The sequence below is a fragment of the Mus musculus genome, chromosome 18 (assembly GCF_000001635.26).
Source record: "Mus musculus strain C57BL/6J chromosome 18, GRCm38.p6 C57BL/6J".
NCBI lineage: Eukaryota > Metazoa > Chordata > Mammalia > Rodentia > Muridae > Mus > Mus musculus.
Window position 1 is genome coordinate 38,062,184 of NC_000084.6, and position 20,429 is coordinate 38,082,612.

General features: G+C 50.0%; 1 long non-coding RNA gene across 3 annotated transcripts in view; it reads left to right on the forward strand.

Annotated features, from left to right (window-relative positions):
• The window catches only part of Gm30093, an 80,971-nt gene that overhangs the window by 37,181 nt on the left and 23,361 nt on the right, over positions 1–20,429 (forward strand). The window contains exon 4 of one of the 3 annotated variants that reach the window (XR_003952626.1): positions 889–2,320. The exons of 1 other annotated variant lie outside the window; for it this stretch is intronic. This is a non-coding gene — a long non-coding RNA (predicted gene, 30093). The remainder of the gene's footprint in view (positions 1–888; positions 2,321–20,429) is intronic. One more of the 3 variants, XR_877327.3, reaches the window with a different exon arrangement.

Below are 20,429 nucleotides of genomic sequence, written 5' to 3' on the forward strand. Positions count from 1 at the left end.
TGATATGTGTGTGTGGGGGGGGGGTGTAGTGTGGTATGTGTATGTGTGTGGTGTGGTGTGTGTATATGTGTGTAGTGTGGTAAGTATATGTGTGTTGTGGTGTGTATATATGTGTGTGTCGTATGATGTGTGTGTATGTGTGTTGTGTATGTATATGTGCATGTGTGTGTGTGTGGTGATGTGTATTGTATTGTGGTGGTATGTATGTGGTGTGTGTGGTATGTATTTTGTGTGTGTGTGTGTGTGTGTGTGTGTGTGTGTGTGTGTTTGTGTGTCTGTGCTACAACAAAAGATGGCAGGCAGGAATGGGGACTCTACAGCCTCCACTGATTAGAAGGCTTCTGAAATTGATAAATTACTTTGTATCAGGGCAAAATGATTTGACCAGATTTCAAATGTCTTAGAGAAGGGGAAGCTTCTCTTGGGCCAAGTATTGATTGCATTTAATAGAGCTGGGACTTTCTCACTTAAAAACAACAAAATAAACATCTAGGAGAAGGCACTAATCTCTGCTCCCCCCTCTTTGCTCTCTTCCACCCTCCTCCTCCTTATGATCAGGGAAGAACACAGAGCCCTGCCCCGGCTTGGGGACACTGCTGATGTTGAGCTGTGCAGCTCCTTTGGGGCAGATTGATGGTGGGGGTTTAGGAGAAGAGGGGGCCCTGGGTTGGTCCCATTCTTCACAGATCGATTTTTGCCAAACAGGGACTGTCAGAGCCTTTGATAAATCACTAGTCCAAGTGATGAATGCCCTGAGGCAGGGTGGGGTAGGGTGGGGGTAGGGTGCCAGTTGGGGAGGCAGCCCAGGGAAGCAGAGGGGCAGAGTTGCGGGGCAAGGCTAGCCTCAGAGAACTCTGCAAGATACACGGACACCTTGTCTCTCAACAGGATTTGACCACAATCATTGGCTCAACGGCACTTCAAAATCCATTCTCAGCCTGTCTCTCCTCTGTCTCTTGCTGTCTGTCTCACTGTCTGCCTCTTTATCTGGCTTCCAAATGAGCGCTGATGGTTTCCTCCCAGGAGAGGGCTTGCTTGAGCTTCCTGGAAAATGGAGAAAATCTTTGGAAAGTAGGAAGAAATGAGGGGTTTTAGCAGTGACCTACGGGCAGGGAGGGGCAGAATGGTGCAGTGTGACTCCCCAGAATGTGCAGGGTGCAGGCTACGGCAGGGACCAGGAGCAGCAGAGGGGGTGGGGTGTTGTGGAGGGGGAGGAAGCTGCGGACTGCACATAGAAGTTTGTAGGGCAGCTTTGACCAGGAATGACCAGGTTTCCAAAGAGTCATGTCCTCTTAATGGGAAAGGCCCTGTGTGTGGTCCTCACACCCCTCTAATGGGAGGGCAGTTGGCCTCAGGTAGGCTCCCTGAGGGACAGAAGGACATGTAGAGCAGGTGAGAGACTATCCCAGACTCACAGGAATGAGCTATCTCTATAGCAGAGCTTGCCTTGGAGGTGGCTCAGTTTAGAGATGATAGATTTGGACCCCCTCTCACTGATTTGAACATTTTGCTCACTCAAAGTCCTTATCTATAAAATGGGGAAACAGTGTCGTAATACAGTATGGCATACTGTCTTTTTTGTCTGTTTTTTGTGGGAGATGGTAGCTGGGGTTCAAGACCGAGTCTCTCTATGTTTCCCTGGCTGTCCTACAACTTGTTCTGTAGACCAGGCTGGCCTTGGAGCTCACAGAGATCCACCTGCCTCTGCATCCTGAGTGCTGGGATTAAAGGACTGTGCCAGCACTGATGACATACCATCTTAATTAGTATAAACCTGGGCCTGGCCCAGAGCAAGCACTCCACAGTGAGCCTTAGCTAGGGAACACCACTCTTTTTCCTGGTGGCTGCAAGGCAGATTCTGAAGTCACAAAAAGTACAAAGAATGTTATCAGCTACTGTGAGGACTCCTAGCTCTGCCAGAGAGTAGCAAATCCACTCAGATTCTCCATCTCTAGGACCATTTACCTCTGTCCTCTGTCCCCACAGTCAGCACTGGTGCACCATGGGCCTAGGCCTCTATTATCTTCTCTGTAGTAGAAGCAGCTGGAACATAGCCCTCCTAAATCCCACACACACATACCCTGTCCCAGCTGGACTCCAGGACACTGGGCTTGGTGCCTCCTCCCTGGCTATACCCAAGACCCTGTCGGTGGTGCTAACCCTCATCCTCCTCTGCCTCAACCCCACACGCCTGACCTCCACCGTCAACATCTCCGAAGACCTCCTCATCTCGGGGGATGAATTCTGAGCTCACGTTCTGGACGGCTGCCAGGAAAGAAGGAAGCGGCGTTGGTTTAAAGCATCACACAAAAGGCCGCAGGTAATTATGTCTCTTTTAAGCTGCTAACAGGATTGGCCGTTTGATAAATGGGAGGATTTGAGGCTGTTTTGTCACTGACAAGCTGTTGTAAGATCATATTGGAAGCTGAAGACAGTTTATCTTCATGTGTGTGGTGGGGAGAGGGGAATTCTCCGTGGATTTTACACCCTCTTCAAATTAATGTGATTTCCTAGGCTGGTCCTGGGCACGGAGTGAGTGATCGTTATGACTTACCCCCTGATTAGATTACCTGGCTCAGTGGCCACCTCCAGCCCCTCTGGGTGCCCTGGAGCTTGCCAGGCCCCTCCCCATGTGCCCCCTCCAGCTCTCCTGTACCTCAGGCCTCCCCCTGACCTCCCCACTCTCCTCTGCTAGCCTTTCTCTCGAAGGTCCATCTGCTAAGCAAGCCCACAGCTCAATTACTGCTGGCTGGCCCGAGAAGAGGAGAGATCTGGTTTCTTCAGCTCCTCTGGAGGGAGCAGTGAGGAGGCAGGCAGGCAGGCAGGCAGGCAGGCGATGGGAGTGGGAGGGAGGGGAAACCAGCAAAGGAGAAGAGACTGAGAAGAAGAGGGAGTTGGAACAGAGAAGCAAGCTGAGCCAGAGACACAAGCAGGCAAAAAACAGTGGCAAGGGAGAAGAATGGTTTTCTGTTTTATTTCCAGAACCTTCCTTAGAACCACAGGCACCAAGACAGCCTCCTTTGCTTTCCTGAAGCTGCGTTAAGCAGGTCCCCAAGCATTTTGGATCAGAGGATGGCTTTATTGTCTTCAGCACACATGCCACTGTGGCCTTGCTCATTTATTCACTTCTGTGGTACATAAGACCCATGTGAGAGCAGAGGCCATTGCTGCCATGTTCTTCCCAGAGCTCTAGCATATACTAGGTTCTTGGGGAGTACTTATTCAAAGTGTAGAGATTTGAAAAGGAATGGCGAAGGGGCAGGGGCCAGCTTGGCATCCTGGCACAGATTTGCAGGCAAATAGAAGACTGCCCAGCTTGGGGTTGTGTCTCTTAGGTTGCCATCACTGGCTAGATTTAAAGAGACATTTCTGGAATGCTCCAGGATTTCTTTAGACAAAATTAGGCATCCTGTGCTTCTTCTTCTTCTTTTTTTTTAAATATTTATTTTATTTATATAAGTATACTGTAGCTGCTCCCAGACACACCAGAAGAGGGCCTCAGATCTCATTACGGATGGTTGTGAGCCACCATGTGGTTGCTGGGATTTGAACTCAGGACCTTCGGAAAAGCAGTCAGTGCTCTTACCTGCTGAGCCATCTCTCCAGCCCCAGGACAAAGATTCTTAATATGTGACCTGTGCTAAACGTGTCCCTGAGTTCCCTAGAAGCCTGGATTTCTCTACACAATCAACTTAACTCTAAAGCGATTTTGTGGGAAACAGGTCAACTGGAGGCTCCTGGCCCCAGCCCTAGTGGAGAAAAGTGTGTGTGTGTGTGTGTATCTGTCTGTGTCTGTGTGTTTTGGAGGAGTATTGGTGAGAATCCTTGCCGTGGATAGGGAGGCTAAGGCCCATTATGTCTACCCAGGATCCAGTTCATTTTAGAAACTTGGAGAAAATTGTGAGTAGGCATTCAGTGATAAAGTCAGCCATAGAGGGATCAGAGATAAAGTTAGCCGAACAGGGGCAGTTCTTCCACCTTCCTCAAGACTTGTGAGGAAGAAGAGGACAGCAACAAACTCAAAAATGAGAAGGACCCTGTCTTGCTCCAGGCCAGCTGAAGCCCCACAGCTGGTCAGCCATGCCTCATTTCCCAGGCAAGCTGTGTGCACCCACTCCGTACCCCAGGCTAGACTCCCTGCTTTTTCAGAACCCACCCCCCAAATGTCAGCAATCTGTGCTCCATTACTGATTGGCTTGTATACCAGCATATCACCCTCTAAAACACACACACACACAAAACAACTCCATCATATCAGACACAGTCAGGGTCATCATTAGACACTCAGCACATAGTTGTAGGTGCTCAAGAATAAACGGCCGTTTGTCTGAGCCATGGTGCAACCTGAGTATGTCCATTCTGTGCTTCATCTGAGACTGAGAAAGTGGGGGTCTGGGTGGGGTTTGTGGAAGTGAGATGGAAGCCAAGGGTCCAGCAGGTTGAAAAAAAATATTTACCTATCCCATTACTGCCCAGAGAAACCAGGGCATGATTGGGCTACCATCACCTCCCACCCAGCCTACGCCCCAGCAGCCTTGGCCTTATTTAATACTTCGAATAATGCATGTTCTGGGTGCCTCCGAGGCCTCCATTGCTCTGTTTGCAATACTCCCTGCTTTAGAAGGGGTGGGGTATCCTACACTGTGTTCCTCCCACTCTTTAATCTTCACCTTCCTAGATCTCTGGATTCGTATCTTTTGCTGTTGCCACACTGGACACTCTTACTAAAGATGTATTTGTTATTAGTCTTCTTCCATGGATTAAAAGCCTCATGATAGGAACGATTTCATCTGAGTCTTGCCCACTGAGAGGTCTCTGGTACTTACTACCCACAGGCCAAGTTATAGTGCAGGCTCTGAGACAGCAAGACTAAGGCTTAGGCAAATCCATTTGTTTTGAGGAATGGTTCTTAAACTCCATGCTCAAGGCCCTGAGGACACATTGGCAGGCTGAAAGGTAATCTCCCTTCACAGAGGCTATCATGCACACGTGTCAAATGATTGTATAGATTAATGGAAAGGTGTCACAGGTACAACTGTGACAAGTACTTAAGAAAGGGGCTAACAGGACCAAGAATGCATAAAAATACTGGTCAAGTAAGCTGGGCTTTCTTAGAAGAGGATATCCTTAGAAGATGATATTACTCTGAGGTAGGGAAGTCTCCCTGGGGCAAAGGCAGATGAGAAGTGTTCTGGAGAGAGGTAACATCATATGAAAAGGCCCTGCATCAGACAGGACATGACTGCTGACTGTGGGGTCACTGAAGGAGACTGGAAGCAGGCAGAGGTCAGACCGCCATGTAGGGCCTTGTCAACTGCACCAAGCAATTTGTTTCCTCATCGGGAAGCCAAAGATTTAAACACTGAAGAGTTTAAACAGCAAGGGGTGGGCACCATCAGCAGTGGTAAGATGGAATTGCATTTTGAAAAGGTCATTCGGCCTTCTGTGGAAGAAGGAGGAAGGGACTTGAGGAGAGACAAACAGGCCAATCCCCTATGCGTTGTAACCATTCAGACTTGGTCGCTCAAGTCCAGACAAAGATGGAGGGTATTGAAGACTGTGTGAGAGGATATTTTAAATCCACACCATGGATATAGGTGAGGAAATCAGGAAGATTATCTATACCTAACCTTTGTTCTTTTCTGTAGCCATTGGCTTTCTTCTGGAATGTCAGGCAGGTGACTCACCAAAGAGGAAGGCCTCCCCCAGACACAGAGGCACTCCCTGCTTTTGCACACAGAGGTGGGGGAAGGGTGGGTGGCTTGGGTTGGAGACTGTTCTACACTGTGTTCCTCCATGAACCTTCTAGGCTGGACCCAGGCAGAGGGTAAGTTTCTTTCGGTCCTGCAGGCGCTTTGCATGCTGGGAAATGTAGTTCTGGAGCAAGTAACTGGGCTCCTGGCTGTGGGTCTGGCATGCAGCCTGGTTGCCATGACAGCAGCTAGGCTGGAGCCACCGAACCATTTCATCCACAGCTCTGCTGGCTCTGAGAGCTCCCAGCAAGAAAGCTTGGGCTCCAGGGAGGAGGGAGGGAGGGAGGAGAGGGAAGAAGAGGGTGAGGGAAGGAAGAAGAGGGAGGGAGGATCTTCTGGGCCTTCCCCAGAGGCCTAGGCTAAGCTTACCACTCTATGGCGCTTGTGGACTGAGTAGAGAGAAGTCACTAGCTCAGGCTCACAGCAGGACTCTGAGTCGTTGGAGCCGTTCTTGTCAGTCAGACCTTGTAGGTTCAGCTCTATGAATGCAGAAGCCCTTAGCCGACCAGAGGAAGAAGGATGCAGCCCTCCTCCCCAGGGGAACTCAGCCTGAGTGGAAAGGCAAGAGAGTGCAGAAGCGTTACTTAGGAGGGAAAAGCCCTGCTCATCTTTCCTCCAAAGTGTCGCTAGGATGCATCCCCTTCTCTCTGCCCGCCCGCCACAGTTCTAGTCCATTCTCTCTCCCCAGAGGCGGCTTTCTAAAACACAAATCTGGCCCTGCCATCACGCATACCCCTGCTTAAAATTCTTCAATGGCTCCCCTCTGCCCACGGCTGGACTGGGTCCAGCCGCTCTCCTGACGATCATTCATGGCTTTTCTGATTCTGGCCTGCAGCTTGCTGTCCGGCGATCCTCCTGCCTCCCCATCTGCTACACTGTATCAAGGTTTTCTCCTTCACCCCCTGTCTTTGCACATGCTCCTCTCCGCATGAGGTTGTCCTTTCCTCCATCCCCTTACCGCCAAGCCCACCAGACCCAGCCAACACCCCCCTCCTACCCCACGCAGTTTCCCAAACTCTTCCAGCAGCGGAAGAATGAATGGCCCTGCTGCTCTGCGCTCCCAGAGCACTTTGTCGTTCCCTCGAAAGCACTTAGCACCCATATTGTGATGATTGTCTCCATAGTTGCCTCTCCCCTTCTCTCTCCCCTGCATCGGAGCCATCCCAGGATCCCCAGAGCCCAGCACAGTATCTGGCACAAGATAGGCACTCAATAAACAGTGAGTGGGATTGAATGCAGAAAAGGAAGGCTTCTTGGGCCTTCGCCACACTCGCACTCTGCAGTCCTGGACCCCTCCTTTGCCAGCCTCCTCCCCCTTGGGGCCCTGGGCACTTGAGCATGGAGTACCGAGCCATGCACCGGAGCTGACTAGTGGACCTTGTCAAGAGACTAGTGTGTTCTATTCTGGGCAGGGGTGACTTAGGCACCTGCACATGGAGGCTGCAAGCCTCTTCCTGTCACTCGGAGTTTGCATCAAGTCACACCCAAGTCTCCAGAGAGGAGGTGCCTGTGTCTTCAATGGAGCCATGATTTATGAACTAAGCTCCAGGAGCTGAGAAAACCAATTAGGCTTTTGTGCTTCTCCACCTGGAGGCAGAATAATTCCAGGCAAGTCTTTCCTTCTGGACAGAGGCCCCATCTGCCTGGGCCTCCTCCTGAGCCTTGCTCATTCAGCCTTCCATGCTGCCCCTACGGCCTGCTCCCTGCTCGGTTGCTCTGAGCTTCCTGAGCAAGCTCTCTCGGAGGAGGGTTCTAATTCTACCAAGTAACATCCAGGAAGCCCGTTCTAGGTTACCAACCCTTCCTAAACCTTATTTCCTCATCGTAATAAGAGGATTGTTGGTTTTTGTTTGCTTGTTTGCTTGCTTTGAAATCCTTGCTGGTCTAGGTCATTCATTCATTTACATATGCATTCACTTGCTCCTTGACCTATTCTCTTTAAAAAATAAAAAGAGTTATTAGGTGGCTTCTTGGATAGGATACTGGATTAGTCGCCAAGAAATGACTCAGACACACGATCTCTACTCTCAGGAAGCTTCCGGTCTGAAGATTACCTTCAAGTGCTTTGAGGCAGAAGTACAGACGGTTAGGTGCAGTGGCTGGCCTGATTTGAAACATCAATTTACTTTCATTTTTTGCTCAATGACTATCAGCTACACACCTGTGGTGTGGCAGGTGTGGGGCATAAGGATAGGAACGAACCAGGTGCTTCCCTTCCGGGCACAGCAGAGAAAGGCCCCCAGTCACTAGATTCTGGTGAGAGGGCCAGGAGAGAGGAGAACCCAGGCACTCTGGGACCTTGGGGAAGACTCTCTGAGATGTGGACACTGGTCTTTTTCACCCAACAGGAGAGGATGTGAATGGGTGGGGCTCGAGCAAGACTGAGCCAGGAAATAGCCTTTCGTGGTGTACTGGTTGGGCTTCAGTCCACTTGACCCAAGCCAGAATCACCTGAGTGGGAAACCTCAATTGAGAAAACGCCTCCACAAGATCCAGCTGTAAGGCATTTTCTTAACGAGTGATCAGCGTGGGAGGACCCAGCCCATTGTGGGTGGGGCCATCCCTGGGTTGTGGTCCTGGGTTCTTTTTAAAAACAGGCTGAACAAAGGCACGAGGAGCAAGCCAGTAAGCAGCACCCCTCCATGGCCTCTGTGTCAGCTCCTGCCTCCAGGTCCCTACCCTGCTTGAGTGCCTGTCCTGACTTCCTTTCAATGATGAACAGTGCTGTGGTACAATTGGCCACGTTGATTTTTTGTCACAGCAATAGAAACCCTAAGGCATCTGTCTGGGGGGAAGGATGAAGAATTAAGGCATTCCTCCTGGGAGAGGAAAGGGCTTCGGCCTTACAACCAGAAGGAAATGCGCATTTCCAGAGCTCTTGGAGGCTGTGATGTCACCTCTGCAGTGCAGATGTGAGCTCTGCAAAGGGCTGAGGAGAGCAGGGCCTGGTGCTGTAGGTGCTCCGACTGCCTCTCCTACATGCTGGGCCCATGGTACTGAATGACCTCCTCAAGTCCTGTTGCTCCGGGGACTCAGGAGGCCCAGGATTCCAGGGCTGGGGGAAGATCATGCAGAGTAGAGTCTAGGGTGTTAAGGAGACCAGAGACACTAGGGAGCGGGAATGAGAGTGGAGGGTGGTGGTCCTTGATGCTTCTGGTGAGAAGAATGGCTAATACTCTGTGAATTCTGGGTCTCAGTTCCCTCTAGCTATAAAATCCGCTAAATGTCGGACATTTCTGGGAAAGTCCCCACATCTCTTTGGTTTCTCTCTCTTCTGCTGTTGGAACTGGGTGACTTGCCCAGAGGCTATAGAGAAATGCTGGCTCCTCCCTCTACCAAGGGACTCAAATCAGCATTTGTTGACATTTCTCAAGACACCCTCAGTGCTGGTGACATTTTATAGATCTGCTCTCTGACAGGGCTGGAGGATGTAAGTCTGACCCTGAAGCCTTTGCTCCAGACCCAGACCCCACTGGAACAAACCTTTCCTTTTCTCCACCCCCTCCATCCAGTGCTGAAGTTCCCCAGGAGGCTCCACCCCCTCCACCCAGTACTGAATCGCCCCAGGAGGCTCCGCCCTCTTCACCCGGTGCTGAAGCTTCCCAGGAGGCTCCAAGCTGTCTTAAAATGCTGACGGAGCAAAACTGAGGCAGGTGTGGACTCAGCCCTTTGCTTGCCAAGCCTCAACATCTGTCTCTGTGGGATGGAACCTGCACTCCTTGCTTCTCCTTCAGAGTAGAGCTGTGAGCTCTCACAATGGTGAGAAAAGAAAAATGCTACAGCACCTGTGTGCTGTTGTCCAAGTGTGAGGTTCAGTTGGAAGTATCGGGCCCTGGGGAGGGGCACAGTGTGGAGGATCAACAGGTGTAGGGACTGGAGGACACGAGCCAGATTCGGGCAGTGTCATACACTGGAGAGGGTCCTGGGTAGGTAGAAGTCAGCACAGGGAACTAGGAGTATTCTGTGACGCTCATGTTGATGCTAACAGGGGGTAACAGACCTCTGGACCACATCAGAACCAGCCCAGTCTAAGGCATGAACATGCTTGATCTTGGGAACTAAGCAGGATTGAGTCTAGTTAAAACATGGCTAGGTGAGGGGCTAGACAGATGGCTCAGGGGTTAAGAGCACTCACCCCTCTTCCAGAGGTCCTGAGTTCTATTCTCAGCAACCACATACATGGTAGCTCACAACCGTCTGTAATGGGATCCAATGCCCTCTTCTGGTGTCTCTGAAGAGAAACAACAGTGTATTTATATACATAAAATAAATAAATCTTTAAAAACACAGAAACAAACAAACAGAAAACATGGCTAGGTGGATCAGTTCATACTAGGAGGGAGAGCCAAGGTTCATTCGCTGGTTTCATCTCAGGCTAGTTAGGATGCTGATTGAAAGTCGGGTCAGACTGATGACAAAGTGACTGAAGTTTGGAGTCAGCAGAGCTAATCCTGGCTCTAGAGCTCACTAGCTGTGTGGCTTTAGGCAAGTACTTCACCTTTCAGAACAACCCTGAAGGTTAGTGATGCTGCAGACCTCGCAGGGTTGTGCAGAGAATTAGAGAGGATAATGTTTTAAATCTCTTAGTGTGGGCTGCCATGGAACACACAGAGCTCCTTTGCCAGCCTCTATCGTTAATGGCTGCAGCTCTCAACCAGGAAGCAGACTGAACCTCACCAAGAGCCTCTCTCCCCTTAGATGGGCTCCATCCATACAGAGAGAGGACCATCTTCCCGGCAGGAGGCAGGAGCAGCTGCATCTGAATGTATGTCAGGCACCTAGTGTGCATCCGCTCGGGACGGAGAGAAAGAAGAAAACCAGATTTCTACTCCGTTCCCAAGCATGCTGATTTTGTGAGATAGGTTTCCCACTTGAGTCTCAAGGTTTTGCCCCTTTAAATAGAAGAATGGGAGCTGGGGACAGGGCTTGGGAGGTAAGAGTGCTGCTCTTGCAAAGGGACCCAAATGTGGTTCCCAGCACCCATGACAGGTAACTCACAACTGACTGTAACTCCTACTTCAGGGGATTCCATCCCCTCTTCTGGCTTCTGCAGTCCCATGCACATACATGCACGCAGACACACACACAGACACACACACACTGGCAAGCACATGTATAAAAAATAATGACTCTTAAATAAATACAAAAATAACCAGTCAAGGTTTATGGATTGGTGCTAATAACCATTAAGTGAATTTCTGGTGACAGAAATGTGTGCTCAGTGCCAAAGTAACCCACATCATTGCTTTCTAGGAGGTAAGGCTAAGACTGCAGCCACCATGCTGTCTGCCTAAGCATGTCTTGAGCGAGAGAATAAGGTACCGCCTGCCTTCTGCTATGACGCAACGTGATGTATCAGCATTGCTTCGCATGTGTTCCAAAGGTTTACTTTGAATTGCTTCAGCCTTCAGATCACAGTTCTAATTTGAAAATGCTGGGGGGAGTGACATGTGAATAATAGCACAAAGAAATAACTAGATAGCTAAGAGAAGGGATGTGTATAGGAAGGCTGATATGGATATCCTAATGGATCAATAGCCAAAAAAGAAAAAAAAATGGACTCCATCACCATGCTAAGCAAGGATTATCAGGTGCGGTCTCCATACTGGACTCTGGCAACCCAAGAGAAAGGATTGGGAGGGTGGTCAGTTGGAGAAACATGTATATAGGGTATGCATTAAAAGAGAAGATATTTACTGAAATGAAGGAGGTGGAAATTGTGGGACACACAAATCTTTCACATACATATTGATCACTCTTTTGCTTCATGTGGGGTGTGTGTGTGTGTGTGTGGTTTGTTTTTTTCACGACAGGATTTCTCTGTGTAGCCCTTGCTGTCCTGGAACTCACTTTGTAGGCCAGGCTGGCCTGAAAATCAGAAATCCACCTGCTTCTGCTCACAATCGCTGGGATCAAAGGCGTGCGCCACTACACCATGTCCTTTTTCCATTTTGTGTGTATGGCATTTTGCCTGCATGTGTATCTGTGCACCACATGCGTGCAGTACCAGTGATGCACACCTATAATCCCAGACCTTAGAAGGCAGAGGCAGGAGGATTGCCACAAGTCTGAGGCCAGACTGGGCTACAGAGTGGGTACTAGACAAGCCAGTGCTACCTGGTAAGACTTTACTTCAGAAGCTAATTAGAGGGGCAGCGGGAATGTGGTGCTATGGTGACGGGAATATGACCAGTTTTTAACTTTTGTATTTTTGCTCTCTGTATTCATCACACTTCCAGACTGTGCATGCATTGCTTCTATAATAAAATGCTATTTAATAAACAAAATGGAAACAGTAACAGTGTGTACCTGCTGGTGCTGTCATGGTGCAATGAGGTAATGTTGAGGAACACAGGCTTTGGCGCAGTGCATGCTGGGCAGTTAGGTGCCACTAAGATGTTTGTGTTGTTCTACCCCCAAGCCACCATTAGCCGACTCCCAACAACTTTTGACATTGACTTCCTTGGGCTCGGTAAAACTCTGGGCCCGAAGTTAGGACTTAAGCTATTTTTCAAATACAGACTGGGATTAAGGCTAGGCCTATCTCAAGAGCTGGGTTTCAGTTTGATCTGAAACAGCTTCCCAGATGAAGCTTCGAAATTAAAATCAAGCTGCAGCAGGATTATGTTATGGCTGAGAACTGCCCTGAATTGAACTGAACTTTATAGTCCTAAACTTGCTCTGGGCTGTCTGCTGAAACTGAGGCTGGGTATGATCCTGGTTGAGGCCGAGGTTGCACCAACATAGAGGATAGGGGCTGAGTTATTACTTGGAGGAGCAAAGGAGGAGGCGGTTAGTTTGTGGACTGCGGGTGTGGGTCTCCTGTCTGCAGGCTGAAGCTGCTTAAAGTGAGGGGGGAACAATGCCTGTCAGCGCCGACACAGGGACGCCTGGGCTAAGAGCGCTCCGGCACCCGCAGAGGTGAGGAAGGTCTTTGCAGGCAGTGAAGGAGTACTTGCCTCCGAGGGATCCCAGCTCTGGAGAGGGGCCTCCGGACCCAGCGTGTGTGGTTTGTGCCCCATTACCCCAGCTCCACCCACTAGGAGCCCGCTGGGCTCTTTGCTCATTAGGCCGACATCCCTCTTTAATAAAAAATACATGAATAAATAAATAATAACAGCCATAACCGAGCGGGAAACCGCTTTCCACTCTTCTATTCTGTTTCCTCCACTCTTTCCTTCCAACCGCGGTCCAGGGGCTCCCGGTGGGGTGGTCTGTAAATCCTTTGCTCCCCGCATCCCTGGAGACTACGGCTGGGGCCACTGGTTGCACTTGTGCGAGGCTAAGCAGAGGAGGTGCTCTTCTGTTTTTTGGCACAGTCGAGACTTTGGAAACAAGTCTTGAACACTCCAGGATAGGCACAGACTGGAAGCAGTATGAGAGGAGAAATTGAAAAGTGGCATGTAGAGAGTGATAGAAACATCAGGGAAAGGGAGGAACTGGGGGGTGGGGGGGCTGGGGATTTATCTTTCTCAGAGCGACCAAAATCTCACTTTTCACACTGCCCCACATTGTCCCCTTTCTTTCTGTGGCTTCCTGTTCTCCTTGATCTCTGCGGCTAGAAGAAACCTTTCCGCGTCAGCCCGCGATTCAGGACCATGGAGAGTGCCCTGCAAGGCCTGTGCCCTCCTCTCCCTAAGCAAAATCAGTTCAAATACAGGGCTGCCTTAGAGAGTAAGGCTCAGTCTGGGTGGAGCAGGATAGAGGAGGGAAGGGTGTGAGTGGAGGTCGTTCCAGCTTGGTCCTATTGGGATGTGTTTTCTAAATTGAGATGCAGAAATGTTGTGGCTTTTAGTTACCCCCACATATACCTCCATGTAAATGCACATGCGTGAACACACACACACACACACACACACACACACACACCTCCACCCTGGACTATGCAGTTAAGGAGTGCAGCCCTTACTAGGATGCTAAACATACCAGCAAATCCTGGCACGGAGAATACTATGACCCCATGGGTGGGTGTTGGGGAGTCTATGGAGGCAATGTTGTGCACACTGCCCCAAATCTGAGGGAGTGCTCAAAAGTAGGAGGAGTAGGCAATAGGGACCATGGTCTCTTAGGTTTGTTCATTCTGGCAGCTGCAGACTGGAAGCGGGAGGTCAGCCAGGGCCATCCCTGGCCCTAGCTCAGAACTAATGGGACCCAGGAGTTTCCTCTTCCCCCAGCAGCTCCCTCTGGACAAAACCAGAAGCCAGATTTCAGGAGCAGTCCAGATGTTCAGGGGAAATGCAGGGAAGTGGAGCAGATGGGGCCTGGGATTCCTATGGGGGCTGGGGAGGAGGGCAGCAGCTGGAGGCAACGCTGGGGCATGTGTTAGAGACAAGGCGGGTACAGTGGGTGCCAGGGCAGGCCCTAGAGTGCAGGCCTAGGATGTGGGACTTGGGTAAAGATCAAGTGGAGTCAGGTGGCCCTAGGACCTTCCTTGGACCAGCAACAGCTATTAAGATCTGAGCTGGCTCTCGTTGTTCCAGGGCCCAAAGGGTGTACCCGGTGTCAGAACTGTGACAGAATACAAGTGAGCATGGCAGACCTGGCCCCTGAACCTGCATAGGGGAGCTTAGTCTGTCTATCATTCAGGCCTTTGATTTAGACCCTGAGAATGTACCTGCCATTCAGCAGCCAGAGCGGTTACTCCTGCTAGGCTTGGGGTGAAAATTTTACCCAATCTTTCTCTTTCCTTTCTATGCCAGGAGACAACTCAGCTCCCCGTGCAGATCTTGATCCGTGTCTGTGCCATCCCTACTTTGTGGTTCTTGGGGGTCTGTGGAGTAAGACAAAAGTCATGGACACCAACTTCCAGGCTCTAAAACTCATGTCATCTTGCCTCCAGCATGGACTTGAGGTCTCCCCCGTTTTGTTGCACCCAGATGCTTTCAACCCTCTGTGGTCACACCAATGGGAGGGAAAGGCCCTGAGCCCACCTGGAAGATGAACAAACTGAGGTGCATGGGAGCAAAACCATCCACGGAAGGCATAAGTCTGCTCCAGGGCGGCATCTAAAGCTGATGGCAATGTGGCCAGCAGCAAGTCATGAACCCTGGGCATGACCCTCTCTGGACCGCTACTTCCCCATCTGTTGAATGAACAGGTTGGATCTCCAAAGCCTCTTTATGTTCCATTCGGCTCTGGGAAATGGGATGGTGGGGGGTCAGCTGTGTCGACAGGCACCCCAGCTGAGGACAAGAAGTTATCCATCTCCCAGGAGGTCAGGATATTCGGCAGGGGTGGGTCCTCTACAGTCTATCAAGGTGGGGTTGGAGTAGCATCTTGGGGACACTCGAGTCTGGACTAACTGTGCTGCCTTCTCAGGAAAGAGAACAGAGGAGATCTGGGGTAGAAAGCAGAGAGCTAACTGGAGAGGCCAGTGCCAGACAGTCAGAGCCAGGCAAGCAGAGCCAGGCAAGCAGAACAGAACGAGGCTCAAAGCTCTAGGGCTTTACAAATGGATTTTGCTAAAATGGAAATTTCCACCCATCCCTGAAATGGAGCCTAACAGTATGGCCAGATCTAGTGGGGGCTGCAGCAACTGGGGACATAGGCAGGGACAGAAACCTCAAGCCTATCCAACACCCTTCTTCCTCTCCTTCCCACTGGGGTCATCAGGCTCCTCAGGGGACCTGCTGCCATCCTCACACCTTTTAAAACCCTTCTCACTTTCTCTCCAGCCACTCCCTCAGTCCACCCCCTCCCCCTCCTCCCTCTCCTCCCCCTCAGGCTGCCTTTGCCCTAAACAGCCCTCACGCCTCTCCCCCTCCCCCAAGACTGACCTGACCAACTTCCCACCTCTACTTTTTCCCCCTCATCAGTTCCCCCTCCCCCTCCCACACCCTCTCACAGTCTCTCCTCGGCTCATCCCAACCCCATTCACACTGCACCCTCCTCACCCCACTTTTTTGGAATCCGCTGTGACTCCCAACACTCTCCCACCCCCCATTTCCCTTCTCCTGCTACTCCATATGACACTGCCTTCCTGCCTTGAACCCCCCTCTCCTACACACTTGCTTATAACTATTAATAGTCTCTAGGGGTTGCTGTTTTGAGATAAGGTCTCTTTAGCCCAGGCTAACCTTGAATTTAAAATCTTCTTACCTCAAACTCCTGAGTGCTGGGGTTAAGGGAGTGTGCTCCCACACCCCGGCCCCCACCATCATGTCTTTAGAGCTAAGTGCCTGATGGGAAGGGGCTGGGTTATAATATCAGACTCCTGCCTCAGACCCTCACCGTTGTGTGAGCCAGGAAATTGATGCCTCTGAGATCATTTTCTTGCCTGGAGAGTGGAGCAGAGTAACTGCCCTGCAGTGGGGCTGCTGTACAGACTGACTTGAGGAACACTTGCCAAGCATGCAGGAGCCTTAATCTTGTGCACTGGCTGTTTTATAATTAATTGATCCTTTGGGGGAGGGGAAGGATGGAGCTGATTGTGCAAGCCCAAAGGGCCGGAGTGAGGGGAAACAGTGAGCTGACTCCTGGGAAATACAGATAGCCCAGAGCTTAAAGAGGCATCTACAGATACTGGCCATGGGGCATGGCAGAGAATGAAGATGCCCTGTTCTTCCCAGACCACTGCCCAACACAGCCTCCCTCCTATAGATACTACCCAAAGGCTAACCTAGAGGCTAGAGTTGAGGATGGAACCCTGGACATGCCAGGTCCTTTGGTGAGTGGGTAAGGAGAGTATTGCTGGATCCAACAGAGGAAGCTGGGGAGGGGAGGGCAAGCTGACATTGGCTCCCTTGAGGAGCTTGCTCTAAGCACAGAGCTCCAGGTGTGGGTAGAGATAGGGGACTACCTGGCCCCTTATGAGGTCTTGGGATCAGGAGAACCTCAGGGCTATAGGGAACAGGTTCCTGCTTCTAGGTATGGGAAGAGCAGAGTATGGAGACTGGGCGGGACTGACCTCATGGGCTGAATGAATGGGGCCTGTGGTCAAAGACCAAAAAAACTGCATTTAACCTGGACATGTAGGGCATTGAGGGGCACCTGGTAGCCCTTGAGGGTATGGTATGGAGCCAGTCTTCTTCCTCTTTGGCTTCACTGAGAATTAGCAGGAGAATTAGCATCTGGGATGTCAAGTTTTCTCTCATTCTAGCCCCAGGTGCTGGATACCAATCTCAGAGCCTGGCCTGAGCCGGGCCCATCAGTGGGAAAACCAGGGTATTATGGGGGAGAGAGGGCCATGGGTGAAAAGTGACACAAAGGACAAGCAAATCATTACTTGGAGAAGTGGCCTTGAGGTCTGGGGCCTGGGAGAAAGGACAGGTAGAGAGATGGGAAAGTAAGAAAAGAATAAATTGTGGCCAGGCGTGGTGGTGCACGCCTTTAATCCCAGCACTCAGGAGGCAGAGGAAGGCAGATTTCTGAGTTCAAGGCCAGCCTGGTCTACAAAGTGAGTTCCAGGACAGCCAAGGCTATACAGAGAAACCCTGTCTTGAAAAAAAAAGAAAGAAAGAAAGAAAGAAAGAAAGAAAGAAAGAAAGAAAGAAAGAAAGGAAAAAAGAAAGAAAGAAAGAAAGAAAGAAAGAAAGAAAGAAAGAAAGAAAGAAAGAAAGAAAGAAAGAAAGAAAAGAATAAATCTTCAGAATGGGCCAGGAACTGTGGAGCTAGCAAGGCTGAAGGTGGAGGTGTCTGAGAGGTGTGGGTGGGTGAGTGGACCAGAGTGGACTTTGTCTTCAGTGACTGTCTATGAGCGAGGCTGGGCATTCTCGGGGGTTGTGGGCTTGTTCCTCAGAAACTGAGTTTGTTAGTACCAGAAAATTGAATTACTAAAGCCTAGACTCCTCTAGGCCTGGCAGGCAGACATGTGCATAGACTTCCCAGAGCATTGTGGGATGTTGGTTATCACTAAAGCCTGGAGGCTCAATTCAGTTCCTTCTGTTACATTTGCCTTTCCATAAGTGAGGAGAAGAGGAGCCTGGATTCTTGAAAATAAGGGGTGGGGAGGGGGAGGGGGTAGACATCAGACCAGGTCCAGTCTGTAGCCCCTTACCTCGACTTTACCTCGATTAAGGAGATCCAAGTTAGAATCCTGGCACTACCACAGTCTATGTGGCTTTGACACACAGCTAATTTCTTCTTTTTATTCATCCATCCATCTAGCCATCCAACCATCTATTTATCTATCTATCCATCCATTCATTTATGGTTTTTCCAGGCAAGGTTCCTCTGTGTAGCCTTGGCTGTCCTGGAACTCACTCTGTAGACCAGGCTAGCCTCCAACTCACAGAGATCTGTCTGCCTCTGCCTCCCAAGTGCTGGCATTGAAGTCATACACCAGGCTTGTTTCCTCATATTAAAATATAACTGCCCACATTTGTGAGGCACAGTGCTAAGCACTTTACTCTTTGAAAATACAGAGACTCAAACCTTATTTATGTACACTAGGCAGGCAAGCACTCTCATTAACTACACCCCCACCATGGTTTTTTTGTTTGTTTGTTTTTGGGTTTTTTTGAGACAAGGTCTTACTGTGAAGCTCAGGTTAGCCCAGAATCTGAGATCCTCCTGCCTCAGCCTCCTGAGTGCTGAGATTACAGATGTATGCCACCAAGTTCAACACCTAACACTTTCTTTACATCCTCTCCTTTACAAAAAGGAGATTTTGCTGGTAAGAAAACAGGAAGTCTGACGGGTTACATGATTTCTTTTTCCTGTAGTCACCTGGCAAGTGAGAAGTTGATTTTAGCCTCAGAGCCCAGCCCAGAAGCTGTATCTCTGAGTCACCGTGAGGGGTAAATGAGATAATGCCCATAAAGAAGTATTTAGCTATTGCCTGGCACGCAGCGAATGCTCAGGAACTAATGCTGTTATTACTTATTCATTGGCACGGGTTTTTTGGTTTATAGCTGGGCAGATAGAAGGGGGCTGGGGAAAGGACTGAGAAAGTCCTTGGGGGACGGGTAAGATAAGAAGGCAGTTGTAGGGATGTAATAGGTGCAGGGGCTGGGTGCCGAGCACACTGGTGGGAGGGTGAGTCGGGGAGGCTAGCAGACTAGAGGAAACGGAAGTGAACGGCTGTGTGTTTACTTAAAGATCACTCCTGTGATCTCACTGGCCAGACATCTGGTTTTCCTGGGCATCCCCAGGGAGTGGAAGTCAGACAGCATTACTTCAACAACTCTGATGCCATTCACCTCAGGTCTGCTTGAACTGGCTCGATAGCTTGAGGGCTCAGGCCATTTCACTACAAACTGAGCCACAGCTATAGGTCTGGACCTGAAGCTTGCTGGGAGTGGCAGTCCCTTCTGGGTTGGTTTCTCTGCTTAGAGCTGGAAAACACAATCTGCCTCCTGGACCAGATCTGTCCTTCTAAGGATGTCAGAGGTTGCAAGGCATCGAGAAAGACACTGGGTGAATCCTCACACCCTTCTCTCCCTAACTCCTGGAGAGGGGACCCCAGGAAAGCATTCACCAGGCAGCTGCTCTGCTGTCTGAAGGTCACTAAAGCTTCACAAGTCTTTAACAAATTGGAAGAAAGAGCGTGAGTCATAACGGGCAGGGAGAAGAGAGGCTGGGAGAGTTCTAGAAGCTGTGGTTATCAGGTGAGATCCCTGCAGGGCGGTCAGCCATGGAATTGTTTATTACAACCTACTTTCTGAGGTAGGGGGTCCTGGAGAATCAAAGAGCCCCATGAAACTCGGTGGGGCAAGCCGGGTTAGGGCCAGACAGGGCTTAGACAACGGGGAGGCCGAGGGTTCCTTCCTTTTGCCCAGCTTCTCCAATAAAAATAGAACCAGGACTGAATGGATGTTGGCTAAAAGAGTCACCTAACTACTCCTCTGTCCTTGGCTCAGAGCTTAGGTTCTTCCTAATATTGCAAAAGTAGTAGAGCAATGGCTTCCATGGTCCCCTTCCTGTCTTGGGTCACGGTCACTTTTCAATTCAATTAATTCATCCTCTGCATTCATTCAGAGAGCATTTCCAAGCACCTAGCTTGTGCTGCTCCTGTCTTAGAGCAACACAAACTATTTCTTACCCCACCCCCTTTTCTTATTCCTATCAGCCACTGAACCTGTAGATGGTTAGAGTGTTCTGTGTGCCACGCCTAGATTGGGGGGGCTGGGTCAGAAACAGCCCATAGCCTGATCTTTGCCCCAGGAACAAATCCTCCCTTTGAATAACAAGGCATCTTGGCAGAAGCCTCATTTGAGGCCCATCGGCTGCCCAGCCCGGCTTCCCTAGTTTTTCTAGTTTTTTATCCCCAGCTTTCCAAACTCCCCAGGACTTTACAAGATCTAATAAATTCATGCTGGCCCCTGCTCTGTGCGTGTCTTCATGTGAATATATGAGTGTTCATGTACATGTGAGTGTTCATGCCAGTGTGTATATGTATTCGTGTGAATACGTACGTTTATGTGTGTTTGTGTGAGTGTTCCTGTGAGTGTGTGTGTGTTGTGTGTGTTCATGTGAATATGTGTGTTTGTGTTCCTGTGAGTGTATGTGTGTGAGTGTGTGTGTGACTGTGAGTGTGTGAGAGAAAGAATGTAAGTGTGTGAGAGTGTGTGTGTGTGAGTGTGTGAGAGAGAGTAAGAATGTGTGTGAGAGTGTGTGTGTGTGTGAGTGTGTGAGAGAGAGTAAGAATGTAAGTGTGTGAGAGAGAGAGTGTGTGTGTGAGTATGAGTATGTGAGAGTGTAAGTGTGTGAGTGTGAGTGTGTGAGAGAGAGTAAGAA